Source organism: Bombina bombina, chromosome 7 (genome assembly GCF_027579735.1).
Source record: "Bombina bombina isolate aBomBom1 chromosome 7, aBomBom1.pri, whole genome shotgun sequence".
Taxonomy (NCBI): Eukaryota; Metazoa; Chordata; class Amphibia; order Anura; family Bombinatoridae; genus Bombina; species Bombina bombina.
The window spans coordinates 353,277,331-353,290,675 of record NC_069505.1 but is presented as its reverse complement, the minus strand read 5'-3'; the positions used below and the strand labels follow the sequence as shown (position 1 = coordinate 353,290,675).

At 38.1% G+C, this 13,345-nt stretch overlaps 1 protein-coding gene across 3 annotated transcripts in view; it reads right to left on the bottom strand.

The window, feature by feature from the left end:
* Positions 1-13,345, bottom strand: part of PBRM1 (polybromo 1) — a 471,441-nt gene that overhangs the window by 441,228 nt on the left and 16,868 nt on the right. For 2 of the 3 annotated variants that reach the window (XM_053721037.1, XM_053721035.1), the window contains exon 1: positions 6,814-6,905. The gene's annotated coding sequence lies outside the window, so the exon portion shown is untranslated. Of the gene's footprint in view, positions 1-6,813; positions 6,912-7,068; positions 7,225-13,345 lie in introns of those variants that run through there. The other variant, XM_053721036.1, reaches the window with a different exon arrangement.

Genomic DNA, 13,345 nt, shown 5'->3' with positions numbered 1-13,345 from the left:
CGGAGCTACCGAAATCCCTCGCGGTCTTAGTACCGCCAGAAGGGCACCCAGAACCTTTGTGAAGATTCTTGGAGCCGTAGCCAATCCGAATGGAAGAGCTACAAACTGGTAGTGCCTGTCTAAGAAGGCAAACCTTAGATACCGGTGATGATCTTTGTGGATCGGAATGTGAAGGTAAGCATCCTTTAAATCCACAGTGGTCATGTACTGACCCTCTTGGATCATGGGTAAAATTGTCCGAATAGTTTCCATTTTGAACGATGGAACTCTTAGGAATTTGTTTAGAATCTTTAAATCTAAGATTGGCCTGAAAGTTCCCTCTTTTTTGGGAACCACAAACAGGTTTGAGTAGAACCCTTGTCCTTGTTCCGACCGCGGAACCGGATGGATCACTCCCATTAATAACAGATCTTGTACGCAGCGTAGAAACGCTTCTTTCTTTATCTGGTTTGTTGACAACCTTGACAGATGAAATCTCCCTCTTGGGGGAGATAATTTGAAGTCTAGAAGGTATCCCTGAGATATGATCTCTAGTGCCCAGGGATCCTGAACATCTCTTGCCCAGGCCTGGGCGAAGAGAGAGAGTCTGCCCCCCACTAGATCCGGTCCCGGATCGGGGGCTCTCGATTCATGCTGTCTTTGGGGCAGCAGCAGGTTTCCTGGCCTGCTTGCTCTTGTTCCAGGCCTGGTTAGGCTTCCAGCCTTGCCTGTAACGAGCAACAGCTCCTTCCTGTTTTGGTGCAGTGGAGGTTGATGCTGCTCCTGTTTTGAAATTCCGAAAGGGACGAAAATTAGACTGTCTAGCCTTAGCTTTGGCTTTGTCTTGGGGTAGGGCGTGGCCCTTACCTCCTGTAATGTCAGCGATAATTTCTTTCAAACCGGGCCCAAATAAAGACTGCCCCTTGAAAGGTATATTAAGTAATTTGGACTTAGAAGTAACATCTGCTGACCAGGATTTTAGCCACAGCGCCCTACGTGCCTGTATGGCGAATCCTGAGTTCTTAGCCGTAAGTTTGGTTAAATGTACTACGGCCTCCGAAATGAAAGAATTAGCTAGTTTAAGGACTCTAAGCCTGTCCGTAATGTCGTCTAGCGTAGATGAACTAAGGTTCTCTTCCAGCGACTCAATCCAAAATGCTGCCGCAGCCGTAATCGGCGCGATACATGCAAGGGGTTGCAATATAAAACCTTGTTGAACAAACATTTTCTTAAGGTAACCCTCTAATTTTTTATCCATTGGATCTGAGAAAGCACAGCTATCCTCCACCGGGATAGTGGTACGCTTAGCTAAAGTAGAAACTGCTCCCTCCACCTTGGGGACCGTTTGCCATAAGTCCCGAGTGGTGGCGTCTATTGGAAACATCTTTCTAAATATTGGAGGGGGTGAGAACGGCACACCGGGTCTATCCCACTCCTTAGTAACAATTTCAGTTAGTCTCTTAGGTATAGGAAAAACTTCAGTACTCGCCGGTACCGCAAAGTATTTATCCAACCTGCACAGTTTCTCTGGTATTGCAACAGTGTTACAATCGTTGAGAGCTGCTAAGACCTCCCCTAGTAATACACGGAGGTTCTCCAATTTAAATTTAAAATTTGAAATATCTGAGTCCAATCTGTTTGGATCAGAACCGTCACCCACAGAATGAAGCTCTCCGTCCTCATGCTCTGCGAGCTGTGACGCAGTATCAGACATGGCCCTAGCATTGTCAGCGCACTCTGTTCTCACCCCAGAGTGATCACGCTTGCCTCTTAGTTCTGGTAATTTAGACAAAACTTCAGTCATAACAGTAGCCATATCTTGTAATGTTATCTGTAATGGCCGCCCAGATGTACTAGGCGCCATAATATCACGCACCTCCCGGGCGGGAGATGCAGGTACTGCCGCGTGAGGCGAGTTAGTCGGCATAACTCTCCCCTCGCTGTTTGGTGAAATTTGTTCACATTGTACAGATTGACTTTTATTTAAAGTAGCATCAATACAGTTAGTACATAAATTTCTATTGGGCTCCACCTTGGCATTGGAACAAATGACACAGATATCTTCCTCTGAGTCAGACATGTTTAACACACTAGCAAAAAAAAAAAAAACTTACAACTTGGTTATAATCTTTTTTAGCAAAAACGTACTGTGCCTCAAAGAGGTACTAAACGATTAAATGACAGTTGAAATAATGAACTGAAAAACAGTTATAGCATCAAACTTTAAAACAACACAACTTTTAGCAAAGGTTTGTTCCCATTAGTAAAATAACAATAATTAAATTTGACATAAAAAATACAAAGCAACGTTTTTATTCACAGTCACTATAAGAATTCTCACAGCTCTGCTGAGAGAATTTACCTCCCTTAAAAGAAGTTTGAAGACCCCTGAGATCTGTCAGAGATGAACCGGATCATGCAGGAAACATAAAAGTAACTGACTGGAATTTTTTGATGCGTAGCAAAGAGCGCCAAAAACGGCCCCTCCCTCTCCCACACAGCAGTGAAGAGAAACGAAACTGTCACAAATAAAAGCAAAAAAGGCTGCCAAGTGGAAAATAATGCCCAAATATTTAATCACACAGTACCTCAGCAATGTAAACGATTCTACATTCCAGCAAAAACGTTTAACATGATAATTAGTTATTAAAAGGATTAGTGACCTTTAACAGAGTAGTTCCGGTGAAATACCATCCCCAGAATACTGAAGTGTATACATACATGTCATTTTAACGGTATGGCAGGATTTTCTCATCAATTCCATTCAGAAAATAAAAACTGCTACATACCTCAATGCAGATTCATCTGCCCGCTGTCCCCTGATCTGAAGCCTTTACCTCCCTCAGATGGCCGAGAACAGCAATATGATCTTAACAACTCCGGTTAAAATCATAGTAAAAAAACTCTGGCAGATTCTTCCTCAAACTCTGCCAGAGAAGTAATAACACGCTCCGGTGCTATTGTAAAATAACAAACTTTTGATTGAAGTCATAAAAACTAAGTATAATCACCATAGTCCTCTCACACATCCTATCTAGTCGTTGGGTGCAAGAGAATGACTGGGACTGACGTAGAGGGGAGGAGCTATATGCAGCTCTGCTGGGTGAATCCTCTTGCATTTCCTGTTGGGGAGGAGTTATATCCCAGAAGTAATGATGACCCGTGGACTGATCACACATAACAGAAGAAATTAGGGATAAAGTTAGACATCAGTTTAAAGTTAAATCTATCCCATGTCATCTCCAACTCCCTTACTGAATAAAAAAAAAATTCTGCACCATAAATATAATCATTCCTCTGTTAAAAAATGGAGGCAATCCAATTTTCCCATATAAGCTCTCTTGTCAGGGACCTCCCTTAAATAATTTGTAGATATAATAATTAAATAGGCCATCCCTTCTGTAGTTGGCTCTTATTTCAAAATCCAGCATTTTCTCATTAATTAATTATCTTCATGACGCCAATATGATTAGGCCCCTTTGCTGGAGAAATTGTGATGGTGTAGGTTCCCTCTCTCATATATGGTGGGTTTGCCCACTTATACAAGTTAAGTTTAAGAGAAAAGGGGAGGCGCAGAGGGTGTCTAGCCTCTTTTCTAGTAAGCTCCTGACTGGCTTAAAATACAGAACAAGAATAATGCAATTACAAGTGAAAAGGGCGCTTTGCAGCAGACACTTCACATTTAAAGAGAGATACTGTATCAGTAAATCACAATAATGCTTATAATTTGCAAACTCCTAAAATATTTTATAAAAATTATTAACTTAAAAGTTCCAAATGTAAAAAGTTTAAAAGCCACCTTATCCAGACAAGTCTTTATCAAAGATTTTGCAGACAAAACAACTTAATTTGCCAAAAACTTTAAATGCTGTATCAGCGTAATTACACAGTTTCAGTGTATGTCCCAATATTTTCCTTACCAGATTTTTACTGGATTTTAGAAGCAGAGCCGTATCAGCTAAAACAGGGAAATGAAAACTGATTTTAACGTTACCTCACCACGGTATGGTAACAAACCGCATTACTAATCACATACGCAGGTAACTCAAACGGAGCAGCAGGCGATCCCTACTCAAAGAGTGTACAACGCTGTGAGGAGCTGCTCGTTTTTACCTTCCAAGGATGGATTGCAGTCTTGACGTGGTATGAAATACTGTGGTGAGGTAACGTTAAAAGCAGTTTTCATTACCCTGTTTTAGCCAATGCAGCTCTGCTTCTGAAATCCAGTAAAAATCTGGTAATGAAAATATTGGGACAGTGATACACTGGAACTGTGTAATTACGCTGATACAGCGTTTAAAGTTTTTGGCAAATTAAGTTGTATTGTCTGCAAAATCTTTGTCTGGATAAGGTGGCTTTTAAAAACTTTTTACATTTGGAACTTTTAAGCTAGCAAACTTATGGGAGACGTCCCTGATAAATTCTGAATATAAGTCATATGTTGCTGCTATTCATTTTTATTAAAATATTTTAAGAGTTTGCAAATTATATGCATTATTGTGATTTACTGATATATCTCTTTAAATTTGTAGTGTCTGCTGCAAGCACCCTTTTCACTTGTAATTGCATTATTCTTGCCTGCTTATACAACCCTACTGACAATAAGTAGTAGTTTATTTAGATAGGATAATATGAAATAAGCTAGATAAGAACTTCCTTACCCTTATCCTATACAAGCCCTGCTCAGTCCCATGTTTCTTTCATAGGTAATACCTTTACCTGATGCTCAACTGTGCAAAAAGGTTCAGAGGCATCGGGAAAAAGCGTTTAGATACCCACCTTCTCTCAGTGGTTTTCAGAGGAAGAACATGTGCTTCTACTGGAGAACATTGTGCATAGTTAAAATGGTAAAATAGATCACTTTGCATATATACAATATTATTGTGATGTTACTAATCAATCTCCACCTTGATTAAGGCCTAAATAGGTGCATTTATACGCTATATTTATTTATTAAAGGGATACTAAACACAATTATTTTTTTTAATGATTCAGATAGAGCATGCACTTTTATGCAACTTTCTATTTTACTCCTATCAAATTTTCTTTGTTCTCTTGCTATCTTTATTTAAAAAGCAGGAATTAAAAGCTTAGGAGCCAGCTTATTTTAGGTTCAGCACCCTGGATAGCGCTTGCTTATTGGTGGCTACATTTAGCAAACCAATAAGCAAGAATAACCCAGGTTCTCAACCAAAAATGGGCCAGCTCTTAAGCTTTACATTTTGCTTTTTAAATAAAGATAGCAAGAGAACAAAGATAAATTCATAATAGGAGTAAAATAAAAAGTTGCTTAAAATTGCATGCTCTATCTGTATCATTAAAAAAATGGGTTTAGTGTCCATTTAACTCATAAGATATTGATAAATATACATTTCCCTTGGGCTCCTGCTGAAGCAGATGGTGATGTCAAAATTGCAGGTCCTGGCTTTCAATCTGCTTGTTAACCACTTACTCAGGAGTACTGGTTTGCAACTTAAACTGCAAAATGTTTTTCTTGAAATCCTGTTTTGTTTCTAACATAAGGTATGGATTGTTTTTGTAGTCATAAGCCATAAGACAGAACATGCTGTGATCTGAGATGTCATCACAGAAAATCCAACATGTCTGCAGAAAGAGCAGGACACATGCAGTAACCGTATCAGGCTGTTCGCTTCAAGTAGCGCTGTGTTCTGGCTGCACTGTGCAGCCACAGCAAAGCACTGTCTGAAGAATATGAAGCAGCACTGCAAGTCAGGGCACTTATTGATGACTGGCTCTCAGGGATTTTTTCAACCCAGCCCCTAGCGTTTCCCAGTCTGCGACCCCTGAATGCAAGATGTTCTTGTAAACAATGCGCCTTTTTTATTACTAAATTTTTACCCTATAATTATGTGATGTTAGACCAAGAGAAAGGAAACAAATTTATTTATTTTTTAAAAAATTAAAAACGTACAGTTTTTTTCTGCAGCTAATTTGCGATGCAATTTTCAACTGCTGCAATATATTATAAAACTTTAAATTGCTTTATTGTACAGTTAAAGGGACATTGTACACTAGATTTTTCTATGATTAAATGTTTTGTAGATTATACATTTATATGGGCCATCTGGTAGTGTTTTTGTAAAAATGTATAGTTTTGCTTCTATTTTCAGACTCATCACCAAGTTCCATAGGGTCATATGTACACGTGCATTTACTGACTCCTGTTTATGTTATCTGTATTTTCATATGAAGGGGAGGGGGGAGGGTTTACTTGCCTTGTTTTCCCAGTCCCTTTCAGTGGGTGTCCCAGACTAACTTCATCAACAGTGCTAATTTGGGAGCTTCCAAGTACATTTTTAAAACGTTTTATACTGGATGTTCATATCAGTATCTATGCATATTCTTCTTTAAGAAAATTGGTGTATACTGTCACTTTAATAATCACATTGCAATTGAACTGGTGTAACTGCCTTATTTAAAATTGAATCTTAAAATGACCTGCATATACATTTTCACAAATGGGGTCAAATTTTTGTTAAATTTTTGTGCATATATTGTGTATTATTATTATTGTTTTTGTATTTTATTGTACCCACTGTATCATTGCAATGTTTTGAGTACCCAGGACGTACTTGAAAACGAGAGAAATCTTAATGTATCTTTCCTGGTAAAATATTTTATAAATAAATAAGCACTGTATACTTGCATTTACTTATTGTTTTCTATCCTAGTTATAGCCTAGACTCTTGGACAGAATGTAGATCACGCAATGCTTTATTGTACTTTTTTTTTTTATTGTAAGTTTTAAAACTTCAAGAGAACATTTTAATTTAAAAAAATAAAATAAAAATTGGTTAAAATGTACGGTTTTACCTGCGTTTGGGTGCCCGTATAAAAAGCTCACACAGAAGCCTGCCCTGCTCATCCTTATAATCTCTAATTGTGTTGTAAAGTTCATGGCACACTGCAATCTAGGAGAAAAAAAACAAATGCAATAGTAAGTTATAAGACCTATTTGGCCAGCAGTCTAAATGATGAAAGTGCTATAAGAAGAAAAAGCATATGTAGGTATTTTGCATAAATAATCCATCTCAGAGAGGTTCATTTTCAGTGCACACAACTACTTACAGGGTCTACAGTTGAAATGTTAGCTAGTTTTCGTCGTTTGCGGCCAGGGATCGGCGTGCTTGTAGAGTGCTGGCTATCTTCAAAATCTCCACCACTGACACTGCTGGAGGGCGAGGTGGCTCTCCGCCTCTTTGTGATTACTGGTTCTAGATTTTCCTACAACAAAATTACGCAGAATCATTCATATTAAAAGGACACTCAAATCAAAATTAAACTTCAGAGAAGGGCCACAAAGCTAATAAGGGGATTGGAGAAATTAACCTATGAGGAGAGGCTAGCCAAACTGGGTCTGTTCTCTTTAGAAAAAAGGCGCTTGAGAGGTGACATGATTACTTTATATAAATATATTCAAGGCCCATATACAGAGATGGCAGAAGCTCTTTTTATTCCAAGAAAATTGGTTCTGACAAGAGGTCATAATTTAAGGTTGGAGGAAAGGAGATTTAATCTCCTGCAACGGAAACGTTTTTTCACTGTAAGAGCAATAAAATTGTGGAACTCATTACCAAAGGAGGTAGTGAATGCCAATACCATAGATAAATTTAAAAATAGTCTGGATAAATTTCTGTATATAAACAAAATTCATGGATATGATTGCTAGTATTAAATGGGTCACATTTTAATGGGGTTATTTAAGCTTAACTGGAGCTTTTTGTAAGTATTTTAGATTTGTATAGGTTGAACAGTCTTTTTTCAACCTTATCTACTATGTATGTTACTATGTTACTATGATTCAGATAGAGCACACAATTTTAAACAACTTTCCAATTCACTTCCATTATCTAAAATGTGCACAATCTTTATATATACATACAGTTTATGCAAAAGTTTGGGCACCCCCTGACAATTTCCATGATTTTCATTTATAAATAATTGGGTGTTTGGATCAGCAATTTCATTTTGATCTATCAAATAACTGAAGGACACAGTAATATTTCAGTAGTGAAATGAGGTTTATTGGATTAACAGAAAATGTGCAATATGCATCCAAACGAAATTAGACAGGTGCATAAATTTGGGCACCCTTGTCATTTTGTTGATTTGAATACCTGTAACTACCTAGCACTGATTCATTGGAACACACAATTGGTTTGGTGAGCCCACTAAGCCTTGAACTTCATAGACAGGTGCATCCAATCATGAGAAAAGGTATTTAAGGTGGCCTATTGCAAGGTGTTGTTTTCTTTGACTCTCCTCTGAAGAGTGGCAACATGGGGGCCTCAAAACAACTTTCAAATGACCTGAAAACAAAGATTGTTCAACATTATGGTTTAGGGGAAGGCTACAAAAAGCTATTGCAGAGATTTAAGCTGTCAGTGTCCACTGTGAGGAACATAGTGAGGAAATGGAAGACCACAGGCACTGTTCGTTCTTGTTAAGGCCAGAAGTGGCAGGCCAAGTAAAATATCGGAGAGGCAAAGGATGGTGAAAACGGTCAAAAAACAGCCCACAGACCACCTCCAAAGACTTACATCATCATCTTACTCCAGATGGTGTCACTGTGCATCATTCAACAATTCAACGCACTTTGCACGAGAAAAAGCTGTATGGGAGAGTGATGCGGAATAAGCCTTTTCTGCACACACACGACACAAACAGAGTCGCTTGAGGTATGCAAACGCACATTTGGAGAAGCCAGCTTCATTTTGGAAGAAGGTGCTGTGGACCAATGAAAAAGATTGAGTTATTTGGTCATACCAAGGGGCGTTATGATGGCGGAAAAAGAACACAGCTTTCCAAGACAAACATTTGCTACCCACAGTAAAATTTTGTGGATGTTTTATCATGCTGTGGGGCCAGTGCCGGTAATGGGAATCTTGTTAAAGTTGAGGGTCGCATGGATTCCACTCAATATCAGCAGATACTTGAGAATAATGTTGAGGAATCAGTCACAAAGTTGAAGTTATGCCGGGGCTGGATATTTCAACAAGACAACGACCTAAAACACTACTCAAAATCTACTCTGGCATTTATGCAGAGAAACAAGTACAATGTTTTGGAATGGCCATCCCAGTCCCCAGACCTGAATATCATTGAAAATCTGTGGGGTGATTTAAAGCGGGCTGTCCATGCTCAGCAACCATAAAACCTGAGCTGGAGATGTTTTGCAAGGAGGAATGGTCCAAAATACCTTCATCCAGAATCCAAACACTCATTACAGGCTATAGGAAGCGTTTAGAGGCTGTTATTTCTGCTAAAGGAGGCTCTACTAAATATTGATGCAATATTTCTGTTGGGGTGCCCAAATTTATGCACCTGTCTAATTTCGTTTTGATGCATTTTGCAAATTTTCTGTTAATCCAATAAACCTCATTTCACTACTGAAATATTAGTGTCCTTCAGTTATTTGATAGATCAAAATTAAATTGCTGATCCAAACACCCAATTATTTATAAACGAAAATCATGGATAGATATATATATATATATATATATATTTTTTTTTATTTATTTTTTTTAATCATGTAAAAGCAGTAATTACTGGGATGTCCTAGATTTGAAGATAAACTTACAAGAACAACTTCATTGATCAAAATTAAAAACCTTTATAAGCACTGATATGAGACTCCAAGAAGAGCACAAGGGTTCTCAGTACATAAACATAGAGATTGGAAAAAAACGCTGTGTTAGCACCAAAAATAAGCACAATAGAGCTATTTGAAATTTCAAATCTTCATTCGATGTAAAACAAATAAGTGTAGGTAATAACAAAGTATTAAGGCAAATACTGACTCTTATAAAGTCCAAATTGATAGCAAGTGCTAGTAAAAGGTAGCATTTATTCCAAGTTACGGTAAAAAGTCAATGTTGTACAGACCTGGACAGAGCAGTATAACAAAAATAGAGAGAATGATACCTCTGACCCTCCACATGCATCACCTGACGCGTTTCGCCAAGGCTTTTTCAAAGGTGACATGCCATTGAACTGGAAGTGCCAGCTTTTAAATGCCCAGTCGACTTCTAAGTTATTAGATATATAATGTACCTTGAGGTACAATCTAAAAAGGTATTTGATTTTGTATTCCTTTTCTATATGGCTTGATGAACAGGTGTCCCCTATTTTAATATGTGTGCATGTTATTACCTACACTTATTTGTTTTACATCGCATGAAGATTTTAAATTTCAAATAGCACTATTGTGCTTATTTTTGGGGCTAACAAAGCATTTTTTTCCAATCTCTATGTTTTTCAAAATTAAAAACTGTTGTGAATCAGCATGATGCACTTTTAAACAACTTTCCAATTTATTTCTATTATATCATTTGATGTGTTCTCTTGGTATCTTTTAAAAGGACAGTAAACACTCTGTAATTACAAGACATTTCTGTTGTGTTGCCATAGAATAACATATCAACCAAGTATTAGTGTTGTAAAAACAAAAAACATTCTTTTACTGCAATTATTTTTTAATAGCCAAACTCCACCCACCATTTGCTTTATTTGGAGGAGCCAATCTGTGCGTTAGTCTGCAGACAACAAGGCTGGGCACTGTCATAAAGTTAGTATAAAATAATTTTTTTGCATTTGTTATCTGATTTGTTATCTGATAAGTACATATAACAGATAAGTAGGAGGGTTAGAGCCTTGAGAAGTCAGCAGGGTGCAATTCAAGGTCTGAGTGTTAGAAATTATTCAAATTTCTGAGTTAAATTACATGAAAGGGAGCAAAATAAACAATACAAATATTATTATTATTATTTATAAAGTGCCTACAGATTCTGCAGCGCTGCCCATGGGTACAAGGATAAAAGTACAATGGAGAAACAATACAATAAAAGACTAAATTTTACAGACAAATACGTGGGAACTCATACGAAATCTCAAGGTGTTTACTGTCCCTTTAAGAAAAAGCACACGTAGGTAGGCTCAGGAGCAACAGTAGGCTCACCCAATGTATTCTGCTAACTCCTATTAGTGTGTTGCTGATCCTTTAACAAGGGATAGGATAATAAGCAAATAAAGTAAAAAGTTAAATTGAAAGTTTTGTTTTGTTTCTTAAATTGGATGCAGTTTCCAATTCATGAAAAGAAAAAAAAAAACAACTAAAGAACCATATCTAATAATGACAGGATATTACTAGTTTTGAAACCCCTGTTTTAAAGGGGCATTCTGATTTTAAAAAAAAGCTCTAAATTTTTTGTTGTTTTTTATATTACTGCGGGTTAGCGCAGGTATTACACATTGAAATTAAAATATTTGCACGTGAGCGAAAGCCTACATGCGCCAACACCCGACAGGAGTTAAAACTGCAGCGCTAATACGAAGATAGCTATGAATATTTTACATTACAATTTTCTTTACATAGAAGAAAATGTTCTAAACACACAGGTACAAATCCCCAAATCTGTAATTCTAAAACCCAAACTTTCTGATTACAGTACTGTATTATCTTTCTGAGTGTACTTAACAATTTATTTTTCTTGCAGGATATTAAATGGACCAGTAAATACACTAGATTTGCATAAAACAAATGCATTATAAAAAAAAAAAACATAATTTATGCTTACCTGATAAATTTATTTCTCTTGTAGTGTATCCAGTCCACGGATCATCCATTACTTATGGGATATTAACTCCTCCCCAACAGGAAGTGCAAGAGGATTCACCCAGCAGAGCTGCTATATAGCTCCTCCCCTAACTGCCATTACCAGTCATTCGACCGAAAACATGCAGAGAAAGGAAAACCATAGGGTGCAGTGGTGACAGTAGTTTAATGGAAAAATTACCTGCCTTAAAGTGACAGGGCGGGCCGTGGACTGGATACACTACAAGAGAAATAAATTTATCAGGTAAGCATAAATTATGTTTTCTCTTGTTAAGTGTATCCAGTCCACGGATCATCCATTACTTATGGGATACCAATACCAAAGCTAAAGTACACGGATGACGGGAGGGACAGGCAGGCTCTTTATACGGAAGGAACCACTGCCTGAAGAACCTTTCTCCCAAAAACAGCCTCCGAAGAAGCAAAAGTGTCAAATTTGTAAAATTTGGAAAAAGTATGAAGAGAAGACCAAGTTGCAGCCTTGCAAATCTGTTCAACAGAAGCCTCATTCTTAAAGGCCCAAGTGGAAGCCACAGCTCTAGTAGAATGTGCTGTAATTCTTTCAGGAGGCTGCTGTCCAGCAGTCTCATAGGCTAACCGTATTATGCTACGAAGCCAAAAGGAGAGAGAGGTAGCCGAAGCTTTTTGACCTCTCCTCTGACCAGAATAAACGACAAACAGGGAAGACGTTTGTCGAAAATCCTTAGTTGCCTGTAGATAAAATTTCAGGGCACGGACTACATCTAGATTGTGTAGCAGACGTTCCTTTTTCGAAGAAGGATTAGGACACAAAGATGGAACCACAATCTCTTGATATTCCTGTTAGTGACCACCTTAGGTAGGAACTCAGGTTTAGTACGCAGAACTACCTTGTCTGAATGAAAAATCAGATAAGGAGAATCACAATGTAAGGCAGATAACTCAGAGACTCTTCGAGCCGAGGAAATCGCCATTAAAAACAGAACTTTCCAAGATAACAACTTGATATCAATGGAATGAAGGGGTTCAAACGGAACCCCCTGTAAAACATTAAGAACTAAGTTCAAACTCCATGGTGGAGCAACAGTTTTAAACACAGGCTTGATCCTAGCTAAAGCCTGACAAAAAGCTTGAACGTCCGGAACTTCTGACAGACGTTTGTGTAAAAGAATGGACAGAGCTGAAATCTGTCCCTTTAAGGAACTAGCGGATAAACCCTTTTCTAAACCTTCTTGTAGAAAAGACAATATCCTCGGAATCCTAACCTTACTCCATGAGTAACTCTTGGATTCGCACCAATATAAGTATTTGCGCCATATCTTATGGTAAATCTTTCTGGTAACAGGCTTCCTAGCCTGTATTAAGGTATCAATAACTGACTCAGAAAAACCACGTTTTGATAAAATCAAGCGTTCAATTTCCAAGCAGTCAGCTTCAGAGAAATTAGATTTTGATGTTTGAAGGGACCCTGGATCAGAAGGTCCTGTTTCAGAGGTAGCGACCAAGGTGGACAGGATGACATGTCCACTAGATCTGCATACCAAGTCCTGCGTGGCCATGCAGGTGCTATTAGAATCACTGATGCTCTCTCCTGTTTGATTCTGGCAATCAATCGAGGAAGCATCGGGAAGGGTGGAAACACATAAGCCATCCCGAAGGTCCAAGGTGCTGTCAAAGCATCTATCAGAACCGCTCCCGGATCCCTGGATCTGGACCCGTAACGAGGAAGCTTGGCGTTCTGTCGAGATGCCA